At 46.4% G+C, this 14276-nt stretch overlaps 1 protein-coding gene across 3 annotated transcripts in view; it reads right to left on the bottom strand.

Annotated features, from left to right (window-relative positions):
- The window catches only part of LOC140735215 (netrin-3-like), a 430472-nt gene extending 417126 nt beyond the window's left edge, over positions 1-13346 (bottom strand). For all 3 annotated transcript variants that reach the window (XM_073059997.1, XM_073059998.1, XM_073060000.1), the window contains exon 1: positions 13232-13346. The gene's annotated coding sequence lies outside the window, so the exon portion shown is untranslated. The remainder of the gene's footprint in view (positions 1-13231) is intronic.
- Between the last annotated feature and the right edge of the window lie 930 nt (positions 13347-14276).

The raw sequence follows: 14276 nt of genomic DNA, 5'->3' as shown, positions 1-14276 counted from the left end.
AAAGGGCAAGGAATCAGCAGAAGTTTTTGATTCGGAACAAGAAGGCAGTGGGAAAGCACCTAAGGATTTCCAGCGAGAAGACATTTTGAGTTCTTGGGGGAAGAGAGAGGCCAGACTGCACAGGCGCATGACGTCAGCCAGTTGAGCGCGAACAGTTTAAAAAGAAAGCAGCCATATCCAGCGGGCAGTGGAGTGAGAGGCAGCGGAGTGAAAGGGCTTTGGCTCCACGGGCTTCGGCGGTAACGGGATGAGGTGAGGCAGTTGTTAATTGCTAAAGGAGGTAGTATGTGTGTGAGGCCAGTTTTCTATGGTCGGTGTCAGATGTGGGAGGTCCTGCAGTCTCCCGACATCCTGGATGGCCCCATCTGCACCCGGTGCATCAAGATGCAACTCCTAAGGGACCGTGTTAGGGAACTGGAGCTGCAGCTTGATGACCTTTATCTGGTCAGGGTGAGTGAGGAGGTGATAGAGAGGAGTTACAGACAGGTGGTCACTCCAGGGCCACAGGGGACAGAGAAATGGGTCACAGCAGGAGAGGGAAGGGAAAAAGTCAGGTACTAGAGAGTACCTCTGTGGCTGTACTCCTTGACAATAAGTACTCCTGTTTGAGTACTGCTGGGGGGGACAGCCTACCTGGGGGAAGTGACAATGGCCGTGCCTCTGGCACAGAGTCTGGCCTTGTGGCTCAGAAGGGTAGGGAAAGGAAGAGGAAGGCAGCAATGATAGGGGACTCTATAGTCAAGGGTTCAGACAGGTGATTCTGTGGATGCAGGAAAGAAACTCAGATGGTAGTTTGCCTCCCAGGTGCCAGGGTCCGGGATATTTCTGATCATGTCCAAGATATCCTGCAGTGGGAGGGAGAACAGCCAGAGGTTGTGGTACATATTGGTACCAATAACATAGGTAGGAAAAGGGACGAGGCCCTTAAAGAAGACTACAGGGTTAGGAAGGAAGTTGAAAAGCAGGACCTCAAAGGTAGTAATCTCGGGATTACTGCCTGTGCCACGTGACAGTGAGAATAGGAATAGAATGAAGTGGAGGATAAATGCGTGGCTGAGGGATTGGAGCAGGGGGCATGTATTCAGATTTCTGGATCATTGGGACCTCTTTTGGGGCGGGTGTGACCTGTACAAAAAGGACGGGTTGCACTTGAATCCCAGGGGGACCAATATCCTGGCGGGCAGGTTTGATAGAGCTGTTGGGGACGTTTAAACTAGTTTGGCGGGGGGGTGGGAATCAGAATGTGAGTGCAGGGATTAAGGTAGAAGGACAAGGGCATGATGCTAAGAGTTCTGAGTTGATGAGGAAGGACAGGCAGGGGACAGAACATAATTGTAGCTAGTTAAAGGGGTTGAAATGTGTCTATTTCAATGCTAGGAGTATTAGGAACAAGGAGGATGAACTTAGAGCATTGATTAGTACGTGGAACTACGATGTTGTGGCCATTACTGAAACTTGGTTGGAGGAAGGGCAGGATTGGATGATGCAGGTCCCAGGGTTCAGGTGTTTTAAAAGGAATAGGATGGGAGATAGAAAAGGGGGGGAGTGGCATTGCTGGTCAGGGATAGTATCACGACTATAGAAAGGGAGGACGCTGCAGAAGGACTGTCCACGGAGTCAGTCTGGGTGGAAGTCAGAAATAGGAAGGGATCAATCACTATGCCGGGTGTAGTCTATAGGCCCCCAAATAGCCCTCGGGACACCGAGGAGCAGATAAGCAGGCAGATTTAGAATGGTGCAGGAAATACAGGGTAGTAGTTATAGGAGATTTCAACTTCCCTCATATTGACTGGCACCTCCTGAGTGCAAGGGGTATAGATGGGGCTGAATTTGTCAGGTGTGTTCAAGAGGGATTCCTGACACAGTATGTGGACCGGCCAACAAGAGGAGAGGCTATACTGGATCTAGTTCTAGGAAATGAACCTGGTCAGGTGACAGACCTCTTGGTGGGAGAGCATTTTGCTGAGAGTGACCACAACTCCCTTAGCTTCAGCATAGCTATGGAAAGGGATAAAATCAGACAAAATGGTAAAGTGCTTAACTGGGGAAGGGCTAAATTTGAAGGGATGAGGCAGGAACTAGCGAGAGTAAATTGGAAACAGATGTTCAAAGGGGAAAGCACAGAAGTAATGTGGGAGAAGTTTAGGGACCACTTGAGCTGGGTTCAGGATAGGTTTGTCCCACTGAGGCAAGGAAAAAAATGGTAGGAAAAGGGAACCGTGGCTGACGAAACATGTGAGGCAACTCGTCACGAGGAAAAAGGAAGCATATGTTAGATATAAGAAGCAGGAAGTAGGAGGGGCTCATGAGAAATATAGGGTAGCCAGGAAGGAGCTAAAGAAAGGACTTAGGAGAGCTCGAAGGGGGCATGAGAAGGCCTTGGCATGTAGGATTAAGGAGAACCCCAAGGCGTTCTATGTGTATGTGAAGAATAGGAGGATGACAAGAACGAAGGTGAGACCGCTAAAGGATAAAGAAGGCATCATGTGCCTGGAAGCGGAGGAGTTTGGGGAGGTCCTAAATGAATACTTTGCTTCAGTATTCACAAGTGAAAAGGATCTTGATCAGGATGAGGTCGAAGTAGAGCGGGCTGGAGTGCTGGACAATGTGGAGATTAAAGAAGTAGTGATGAATCTTCTTAAAAACATTAAGATTGATAAATCCCCGGGGCCAGATATGATACACCCCAGGTTGTTGTGGAAATTGAGAGAAGAGATCGCAGGAGCATTAGCTATGATCTTTGAATCCTCTTTGGCTGCAGGGGAAGTGCCGGAGGACTGGAGAATGGCAAATGTAGTTCCCTTGTTTAAAGAAGGTAATAGGGAGAAACCTGGGAACTATAGACTGGTGAGTCTTACGTCGGTGGTATGCAAACTACTGGAAAGGATTCTTAAGGATAGGATCTATAAGCATTTGGAGAAGTACAGTCTACTCATGGATAGTCAACATGGCTTTGTGAAGGGAAGATCGTGCCTCATGAGCCTGATTGAGTTTTTTGAAGAGGTAACAAAAGAAATTGATGAGGGTAGGGAAGTGGATGTGGTCTACATGGACCTTAGCAAAGCATTTGACAAGGTCCCTCATGAGAGACTTATCCAGAAAGTCATGAGGCATGGAATAAGTGGAACCTTGGCTGTTTGGATAAAAAATTGGCTTAAAGGAAGAAAGCAAAGGGTAGTTGTGGAAGGAAAGTATTCTGCCTGGAGGTCGGTGACTAGTGGAGTGCCACAGGGATCTGTCCTGGGACCCCTGCTATTTGTGATTTTTATAAATGACCTGGATGTAGAGGCGGAAGGATGGGTGAGTAAGTTTGCAGATGACAGGAAGATTGGAGAAGTTGTGGATGGAGCTGTAGGTGGTTGAAGGTTACAAGAGGATATAGACAGGCTGCGGAGTTGGGCAGAAAAATTGCAGATGGAGTTCAATCTGGACAAGTGTGAGGTGATGCATTTTGGAAGGACAAACCAGAAGACTGAGTACAGGTTTAAGGTCAGTTACTTAAGAGTGTGGATGAAAAAAGGGACCTTGGGGTTCAAATCCATACATCCCTCAAGGTCACTGCACAGGTTGATAGGGTGGCTAAGAAGGCCTATGGGATGCTAGGCTTCATTAATAGGGGGATTGAGTTCAAGAGTAGAGAGGTCATGTTGCAACTCTACAAATCTCTGGTGAGACCGCACTTAGAGTATTGTGTTCAATTCTGGTCACCTCTTTATAGGAAAGATGTGGAAGCTATGGAGAGGGTGCAGAGGAGATTTACCAGGATGTTGCCTGGTTTGGAGAACAAGTCATATGAAGCAAGGTTAGCAGAGCTGGGACTTTTCTCTTTGGAGCGTAGAAGAATAAGAGGGGACTTGATAGAGGTCTACAAGATTATGAGAGGCATAGATAGGGTGGATAGTCAGTACCTGTTTCCCGGGGCACCAATAGCAAACACCAGAGGGCATATGTCCAAAATTAAGGGAGGGAAGTTTAGGGGAGACATCAGGGGTAAGGTTTTTACACAGAGGGTGGTGAGTGCCTGGAATGACTTGCCAGGGATTGTGGTGGAGGCTAAAACATTAGGGGTATTTAAGACCCTCTTGGACAGGCACATGGATGAAAGAAAAATGGAGGGTTATGGGGTAGTGTGGGTTTAGTACTTTTTTTAAAGGATTATATGGGTTGGCACTACATGGAGGGCTGAAGGGCCTGTACTGTGCTGTAGTGTTCTATGGTTCTGTGGTTCTATGGTTAATTGTGTTCAGATGGTTGTAGTTTTAGTGGGCTGATTGTAGTGGGATGGTTGTAGTGTGGTGTTAGTAGTATGGTGCTTGTATCGGAATGGTTGTGTGCTCATTCTAATAGGATGGTTGTAGTTTAGTAGTTGTAGTGGGATGGCTGTAGTGTAGTGGCTGTAGTCTAGTGGTTGTAGTGCAATGGTTTTAGTGGGATGGTTGCAGTGTGGTGCTTGTAGTGTGGTTGTTATAGTGGTGTGGTTGTAGTGTAGTGGATGCAGCTAGTCATTCAACAGTGGCAGTTGCAGTGGGATTGTTGTGTTGGGATGGTTGTAGTGGGATGTTTGTGCAATGGTTGAGCGATGGTTAGAGTTTGGCAGGTACAGTGTGGAGATTATGGTGTTGTAGTGAAATTGTGTTGTAGTGTGATGGTTGTAGTTTGGTGGTTCTAACATGATAGTTGTAGTGGCATAGTTATAGGGTGGCCACTGTAGTAGGGTGGTTGTAGTGGGATACTTGTATTGGGGATGGTTGAGGTAGGATGGCAGTCTAGTGGTGGCTGTTGTGGAATGGTTACAGTGGGATGTCCGTAGTGTGATGGTTTGGTGGGGTTGGTTGTCCTGGGTTTGTTGTATTTGGATGGTTACAATGAGATAGTTGTAGTGAGGTGCTGCAGTTGGTTGATTATAGTGTGATGGTTGTAGTAGGATGGATATAATATGGTCACTGTAGTTGTATTATTGTAGCATAATAGGTGCAATGTGGTGGTTGTAGTAGGATAGTTGTACTGGAGATGGTTCTAGTGGAATGGTTGTAGTGTGATGTTTGTAGTCAGATGGTTATCGTGGGGTGGCTGCAGTGTGATGGGTGTAGTGTGATAGTTGTAATGTGATGGTTGTATTCTGATGGTTGTAGTGTGGTGGTTATAGTGGGATTAGTCTAGAGTGGTGATTGTAGTGAGATGATTGTCATGCAATGGTTGTGGTGGGATGGTTGTAGTTTGGTGGGTTATAGTGAAACAGTTGTAGTGGGTTGGTGTAGTTTGGTAGTATTGTGATCATTGTAGTGGGGTGGTTGTAGTGGGTTGGTTGTAGTGTAGTGGTTGTAGTGAGCTGGTTGTAGTGTGATGGTTGTATTGGGATGTTTGTAGTGGGATGGTTGTAGTGTTGGGGCTGTAGTGGGATTGTTGTGTGATAGATGCAATGCTGTTGTAGTGGGATGGTGCTGGTAGGATTGTTCTAGTAGGAACGGTGTAGTGTAATGGTTGTTATGGGATGGTTCTAGCTTATTGGTTGTAGTGGGAATGGCTGTAGTGTAATGGCTCTATTGAGATCATTGTAGTGGGTTGCTTGTAGATTGGTAGTTACATAGAACATAGAAATTCACAGCACATTACAGACCCTTCAGCCCACAATGTTGTGCCGACCATGTAACCTACTCTAGAGACTCCCTAGAATCTCCCTACTGCATAGCCCATTATTTTTCTAAACTCTTAAAAGACCCTATTGTATTCACCTCCACCACAGTCACTGGCAGTGAATTCCATGCACCCACCTCACTCTGTGTGAAAAACTTACCCCTGATATCTCATCTCTACTTACTTCCAAGTACCTTAAAACTATGCTCCCTCGTGTTAGCCATTTTAACCCTGGGAAAAAGCCTCTGGCTATCCATACGATCAATGCCTTTCATCATCGTACACACTTCTATCAGATCACCTCTCATCCTCCATTGCTTCAAGGAGTAAAGACCAAGTTCACTCAACCTACTCTCATAAGGTACACCCTCCAATCCAAGCAACATTGTTGTAAATATCCTCTGCACTCTTTCTATAGCATCCACCTCCTTCCTGTAGTGAGGTGGCCAGACTTACACAGTTAACAAAGTGGGGTCTAACCCTAATCAGATTATGTTTCTCAAATGCTCATAAATCCTGCCTCTCAGGATCTTCTCCAACAACTTGCCTACCACTGAATTAAGACTCACTGGTTTATAATCTTCTGAGTTATCTCTACTCCCTTTCTTGGACAACATTTACAACCCTCCAATCCTCTGGTACCTCTCCCGTCCCTATTGATGATACAAAGAACATTGCTAGAGGCTCAGCAATCTTCTCCCTCACTTCCCACAGTAGCTTGGGGTATATCTCATCTGGGCTCAGTGACTTATCTAACTTAATGCTTTTCAAAAGCTCTAGCACATCCTCTTTCTTAATGTCTATATTCTCAAGCATTTCAGTCCACTGTAGGTCATCCCCACAACTGCCAAGGTTCGTTTTCCTTCTGATTACTGAAGCAAAGTATTCATTAAGTACCTCCGCTACCTCCTCGAACTCCATGCACATGTTCCACTTTCACTCCTGATTGGTCCAATTCTCACATGGCTCATCATCTTGTTCTTCACATACTTGTAGAATGCCTTGGGGTTTTCCTTAATCCTGCTCGCCAAGGCCTTCTCATGGCCCCTTCTAGCTCTCCTAATTTCATTCTTAAGCTCCTTCCTAGAAACCTTATAATTTTCTAGAACTCTATCAGTACCTAGTTCTGTGAAATTTCCGTAAGTTTTTCTTTTCTTTTCTGCTTAACTAGATTTTCCACGTCGTTTGGTTATAGTGAGATGGTTGCAGTCTGGTGGTTGTACTGGGATTGTTGTAATAGCATGGTAGTAGTGGAATGGTTGTAGTGTGGCTGTTGTAGTTTGGCAGTTGTAGTGTGATGGTCGTATTGTGATCATTGTAGTGAAATGGTTGTGTGATTCTAATGGGATGATTATAGTGTGATTGTTGTAGGATGGTAGTAGTGTGGTGATTGTAGTTTGTTGGTTATAATGGAATATTTGTGGGATGGTTGTAGTATTGTGGTCATATTGTGATCATTGTAGTGGGAATGGTTGTAGTGGGATGGTTTTAGAGTGATGGCTGAAGTGTTGTGGTTGTGGTGGTATGGTTGTGATGTGACAGTTGTAATGATATGACTGTAGTGGCATGGTTATAGTGTGTAGGTTGTGATGGAATGGTTGTCATGTGGTGGTTCTAGAGGGATGGTTGTAGCAGGATGGCTGTAGTGTGGTGTTTGTATTGGGGATAGTTGTAGTGTGGTTATTTAGTGGGGTTGGTTGTATTGGGTTTGTTGTAGTAGGATGGTTGTAGTGTGCTGGCTGTAGTGGGTTGATTGGCATGGGTCATATCTAGTGGGATGGTTATAATATGGTGGTTGTAGTGGGATCATTGTACTGTGGTTGTAGGATCATTGTAATGGGGATGGTTGTAATGGCATGATGATAGTAGGATGGGTGTAGTGTAATGGTGTAGCAGAATGGGTGTGCGATGGTTAAAGTGTGATTGTAGTTTGGTGTTTATAGTGTAATAGTTGTGAGATGGCTGTAGTGTGGTGGTTGTAGTGTGATGGTTGTTGTGTGGTGCTGTAGTGTGATGGCTGTTGTGTGGTGGTTGTACTGGGATGGATGTATTGTGATGGATGTAGTGGGATGCTTGTAGAGGGCTTTTAGTGGGATGGTTGTAGTGTGATGTTTGTAGTGTGGTGGTTCTAGTGTGATCATTGTAATGGGATGGTTGTAGTGTGGATGGTTGTACTGGGGATGATTGTAGTGGGATGGTTTTGGTGGGATGGTTATAGTGTAATAGTTGTAGTGGGGATGGTTGGTATGGCTTGGTTGTTGTGGGGTGATTGTAGTGAGATGCTTATGGAGAGATGGCTGTTGTGGGATTGTTGTAGTGTGCTGGTTGCAGTGTGGTGGCTGTAATGGAGGGTTCGTAGTGGGATGGTTATAGTAGGTCACACAACCAATTTGGTGCTGATCCCAGCTCTAGCTTATGTTGCCTCCCTCCCTCAGCAGTAGTCACACCCTGCAGGGACAGGTACTGTGCCTCCCATCTTCTAACATACTGAAGCTCACTTGACCTTATCACTAATAAAGAGATTGCTTCCTTGCCTCTGTGGCACTGAACCCCTAGCTGTACATTTAGAAAATTGTTTTTAAAACAATGACGTTTTTCCAGATGTGTATGACTTGAAGTTAAACAGACATAAGTGTGTGTCCAAACCAGCAGAAATTAAACACAATTCTTGAGAGGAAGGGAGGTTAGATTATTTAAGGTCTTGTCTAATAACATTGGCAAAATCACTGTGTGTGTGTGTGTGTGTGTGTGTGTGTGTGTGTGTGTGTGTGTGTGTGTGTGTGTGTGTGTGTGTGTGTGTGTGTGTGTGTGTGTGTGTGTGTGTGTGTGTGTAGTACAAGGCACAGCAGAAAGTACTGTCACCCTTTACTGATTCAATACCGTTGGCAAAATCATAGTGTGTCAAGCACCAGACTCAGCAGAAAGTACTGCCACCCTTTACTGAGTCAATACCATTAGCAAAATCACAGTGTGTCAAGCACCAGACTCAGCAGAAAGTACTGCCACCCTTTACTGAGTCAATACCATTGGATGAATAGCTTAGATTTGTTCTAGTCCCTGTGGTTGTAAGAGAGAAAAATCAGCCATAACCAGTCACCAGTCTGCATGAATAAGCATGTGGATCAGCAGTAAACTAGATTGAATTGGCACATGACTGGGGACTCTGCAATCTGCAATGTCACAGAGGAAGAGGTAGAGAAAAAATTGGCAGGATTGTAAGGAGGAGCACAAATCAGTGATCTAATGAATGAGATTACATTTGAGATCATGGCCAATGGAGTGAAGTGTAAATAATTAGAAAGTGTTGAAATTACAGCATGTGGGAATGGATGTGTGACAACGTCTTCTCTTTGTATTTTTTTTTTTGGGCTGTAGGTATCATTGGCCAGGCTAGAATTTAATGTTCAATTGGCTTTGTCCTCGGAATAAATTGACAAATTTGCTCAAGTTCTTCAAGGAACAAATGGGGTGTCAGGAAATGTAGAGGATGCTTGACCCAAAAGCATAGCAGCAGAGAAGATTCAGGAGTGAATGGTAACATTAATAATAGACCGCAAAATAGCAAGCCACAAGGGGCTACAAAACAAGAGAAACAGATATTGAACACACCAGACAACAAGGTAAACTTTAGACAGGAAGAGTGATGGCTAGGAACAACCTGTTGAGGCTGGCTGGTTCTTTGAGTGAAGAAGAACTGTGGATGAGGACTGGGGTTAAATAGGCTATAGGTGATGAGTCCTGAACAAGCAGCAGGTGAATCCTATTGGCTGGGTGGAGACTGCTTGTGCAGGCTGGGAGGTGTCAGCAGGAGCAGGGCTGACATGGGGTGGATAAAGGGGTTTCAGTGCATGGAGTGTCTTGGGATTTCCAGAAGGCATTTAGAGAGGTGCTACAGATAAATTTGTTGCTAAAGGAAAGGGCAAGTGGAAATGAGGGAGATGTGTTGGTATGAATTGGGAAGTGGTGAACTAACAGTACATAGAGAGTCAATGAAAGTGAAGAGTCTAACAAAGGAAGTGAAGAATGTGGTCAATTGCTAATACTACAAAGACAAGACATAAGACCATAAGATACTGGATCAGAATTAGGCCAGTTTACCCATCAAGTTGCATCTAGCAAGCTGTGAGGGCACAGCATGTTACTGTACAATTTTGCAGGCAAGGATAGGTTAAATGATTGACAGTGACAGATGGGGTACCTGTGTCACTCTGAATAGAGTTAGAGAGTCATGTATTATTTAAACTGTGTGAGACCAGAAGATGTGGTGTAAAGAATTTGGGCCCCTAGAACCTGAAGCATAAAACATTGACATGCAGGTAAATAGTTTGAGTGGATAATAGTATGATAGCCTTTACTGCAAGTAGGAAGGTTTTGATGTGAATTTACTGTGTGCTGGTGCAACCAAACCTGAAACATCTCATGCCTGTTGGTTAATGAAAAATGTACTTGCATCAGAGGTTAGGTTGGCTCTTGGGCGGTGGACAACAAAAGCTGAGCAAGTTGAAACTATTCATATTCGAGCTTAGAAGAATGAAAGATGATTTGAGGGGAATTGAAGTTGGAAACATCAAATTAATGGGTCATCCATTTCATACAGAGATGAGAAGGAATTTTCTCTCTCAGGATCATCACACTTTGTGATTCTCTGCAAGATGGATATTGAGAGACAATTAATCTACATGGGCTGTGGGAGGGAGCAGTGCACTGTGCTGAGGCCAGGACTAGGTGCACTGTGGGGACAGTGTACTGTGTTGTAAGGTACACTGTGAGGTCAGGTATACTGTGTAGAATAGTCTATTGTGAGGACAAATGCACTATGGGAGCAGGTTTACTGTGTGGGCATTTACTATGTGGAAAGGTACAATATTGTAAGGTGTACCATAGGGTCAGGTGCACTCTAGGGCACAGATGTACAGTGGGGGCAGGGGAACTGTGTGGGCATCTACTGTATGGAAAGGTGTAAAGTGACATAAGGTGCATTGTGTTGTAAAGTGTTCTATGGGAACAGGTGTACTGAGGATGACAGATCTACTCTGGTGGACAGGTGTACTGTGATAGGCAGGTGTAATGTGGGGTCAGGTGGAAAGGTCTATCATATGTAAGCACTGTGGGAACAGCTGCACTATGGGGGACAGCTGCACCGAGTGGGGTAGGGTGTACTGGGTGGGGTGAGGTGTTTCATGTGGACAAGTGCACTATGGTAGCAAGTGTACTGTGTTGTTAGGTGCACTGTAGGGGAGCCAGTGTACTGAAGGGTCAGGTGTACTGTGGGGGCAGGTATATTGTGGGGGAAGGTGTACTGTGGGGTAAGGTGTACCATGTGGACAGGTGCACTATGGGGATAGCTGTACTATGGGATCAGCTGTACGCTAATAGAAAGGTATATAGTGAGGATTGGCACTGTGAGGTCAGGTGTACTGTGGAAGCGTCTACTGTGTGGAAAAGGTCTACTGTCTGTGAAGGTTACTGTGGGGACAGATGTATTGTGCGGGCAGGTGTACAGTGGGGGTGTCTATGGTGTGGAAAGGGTTCTTTGGGGACAGGTATACTGTGGAGAATGGATGTACCATGATGGACAAATGTACTGTGGGGGCAGGAGTACAAAGGTTGGGGGTGTTGTGGATAGTGTGGAGGGCTGTCAAAGGTTACTATGGGACATTGATAGGATGCAGAACTGGGCTAAGAAGTGGCAGATGGAGTTCAACCCAGATAATTGTGAAGTGGTTCATTTTGGTAGGTGAAATATGATGGCAGAATATAGCATTAATGGCAAGACTCTTGGCAGTGTGGAGGATCAGAGGGATCTTGGGGTCCGAATCCATAGGACACTCAAAGCTGCTACGCAGGGTGTCTCTGTGGTTAAGAAGACATACGGTGCTTTGGCCTTCATCAATCGTGGGATTGAGTTCAAGAGCCAAGAGGTAATGTTGCAGCTATATAGGACCCTGGTTAGACCCCACTTGGAGTACTGTGCTCAGTTCTGGTCACCTCACTACAGGAAGGATGTGGAAACCATAGAAAGGGTGCACAGAAGATTTACAAGGATGCCTTATGAGAATAGATTGAGTGAACTCAGCCTTTTCTCCTTGGAGAGGCGGAAAATGAGAGGTGACTTGATAGATGTGTACAAGATAATGAGAGGCATTGATTGTGTGGATAGTCAGAGGCTTTTTCCCAGGGCTGAAATGGCTAGCAGGCAAGAGCACAGTTTTAAGGTGCTTGGAAGCAGGTACAGAGGAGATGGCAGGGGTAAGTTTTTTATGCAGAAAGTGGTGAGCGCATGGAATGGGCTGTCGGTTACAGTGGTGGGGGCAGATACAATAGGGTCTTTTAAGAGGTTCCTGGTACATGGAGCTTAGAAAATTAGAGGGCTATAGGTAAGCTTAGGTAGTTCTAAGGTAGGGACATGTTTGGCACAATTTTGTGGGCTGTAGGTTTTCTATGTTTCTATGTTCTATGAGTACTGTGGAGACAGGGTTACTGTGGAGACAGGTTTACTGTGGGGCAAGTGTACTATGGGGACAGGTGTACTGTGTGATCAGTTGTACACTATGGAGAAATATATTGTGAGGACCAGGCACTGTGGAGACACGTTTACTGTGGGGGCAGATTTACTGTGGGGACAGGAGTATTGTGTGGACAGGTGTACCATGTGGATAGGTGTACTGTGTGAATGCGTGCACTGTGGCGGTCAGCTACAGGAAGAATTGTAAATTTGCATTTTCCTCTAAAGTTTCAGTGAAGCTTTGTTCATCGTTACCCCAGTAACTTGCAGTAGTCATTATTTCAAAAATGAAAAAACACGATTTATTTGCGAGGGATGGGTGTGATGGGGGGAGGGCAGTGGACAGAATGTAGCCGAAATACCGAGTCTTTGCGCGGGTGGGGGGAGTGGTTGTCCTGGAACATCCTCTGCAAGTTCCCGGCGCGGGACGGGGTGCGAGGCCGCTCTGGAATTTACTGAGTATATCACAAGAACAACGTGTAAGAAACTAAATCAAAAAAGAGGGTCACTCAAACAAAACAGTGAGCCAAGAGAAATAAACACCACCCTAGTACTGGGTTTACTGCAGTTCAGGTATCCCGGGACCCCCGCAATGCGAGTCTCCTATCCCGCGTACCGCGCACTAAGCGTCGCGTATCCCGGGACCCCCACACTGAGGGGCAGGTATCCCGGGATTCCGGCACTGATGCTCTGGGGAGTGGGGGGGTTCATGTTTCGCAAGATCTCTGTTCTGTGTGTAACGTATACTGGGATCCCAGTACTGAGGGTCTCGTATCCCGGGACTCCTTCACTGAAGGTCACTGACACCGACCCCAGGTGACCCCGCTGACCCAGTCTCACCGGGTACCGCTCCGGGGACACACCTTGAGGACGGGCACCTGTACGGAGAGTGAGGACAGAGGAAAAGAGGGGTGGTGGAGGTATCCGATACGCTCGGAGAACGGGTGAGAACAGAAGCGATTATGATTAAAACAAAGAACAGATGCTGGAAACAGCCCGGCGTCGGGAACATGGAGTGAGCGGGGCGCGGTGCGAGTTAGCACAAGGGAAGGGGAGGCCGAATGGACACCGTGCAGGGTCGGAGACACTCACCGACTGTTGCTGGAGCCCGTTGCCACCGATCCCGGATAGCGGGCTCGGCGGAGGCACTAAAGCGATCGCAATTCCTCCAATAGGCGGGCGGGCGGCGGAGACTGCAATAGCAGTCCGCGGCGTTTGACAGCTTTAAAGGAATTGGGAGGGGGGGGAATAAGTCGCCCAGTATATGAAAGGCTGTTGCCAGCAAATGAGGCGGCTTCAAACTGCAGAGAGCCGGGAGGGGCTAGACCACGCAGCACACGGAGACCACCCGGCCAGAGAGAAAGAGAGAGAGAGAGAGATGGTGAGAGAGGAGAGAGAAAGAGAGAGAAGGAATGGGGGAAGAGGGAGGAAGAAAGCGAGAGAGAAAGGGGAAGAAAAGTGAGAGTGAGTTGGGGGTGTGCACATAGAAATAGAACCCAGTCAGCAATTGGCCCTTGATCAATGTGAAAGAGAAAGAGTGAGTGAGAGAGAGAGGGATAAAAAGAGGGAGGGGAGAGAGAGGGAGAGAAAGAGGGAGGGAGGGGGAGAGAAGAGAGAGGGGAGAGAGTGAGTGAGAGAGAGAGAGAATTTGACCCCACCCACGACCCTATCCAGCACAGAGTGGGGTGGGGGCAGTAGTGAAGAGGAGATAATCTGCTATGTTCAACATGCCAGACTGATCCCAGTAGCAGTGGATACCAGCTGCCTGCCCGAGAGCCCTGCTCACTATCCCACTCAAGGCAGGGAGAACGAGAGTTGCTGGAGAATCAGAACCTGCAAAGAGGCAGCTGAGAAACCAATTGTCCAGGAGTATTTCTTCCACCAATACAGTGCTACCTAGAGCAAGCAGAAACCATGTCTACACCATCACTCAGAATTTATGCACTGCCAGATATTGGGAGGATGTCCACATACCAAAGCTCAAGATCCCCAATACCAAAGATCCAGAGGAGGAAGCAGAGATCCCCATCCAAGCTGGTTAGAATGTGTAGAGGCACCTGAGACAATCACTGTCCACCCAAAAGGAGATACTTGTGTCCATTTACCAAAATACACAAACAAAAGGGTCCAATTTCAC

The sequence above is a fragment of the Hemitrygon akajei genome, chromosome 11, assembly GCF_048418815.1.
Source record: "Hemitrygon akajei chromosome 11, sHemAka1.3, whole genome shotgun sequence".
In the NCBI taxonomy this organism is placed as follows: Eukaryota; Metazoa; Chordata; class Chondrichthyes; order Myliobatiformes; family Dasyatidae; genus Hemitrygon; species Hemitrygon akajei.
Note: the sequence above shows the minus strand (reverse complement) of the source record. Positions and strands in the feature narration are given on the sequence as shown.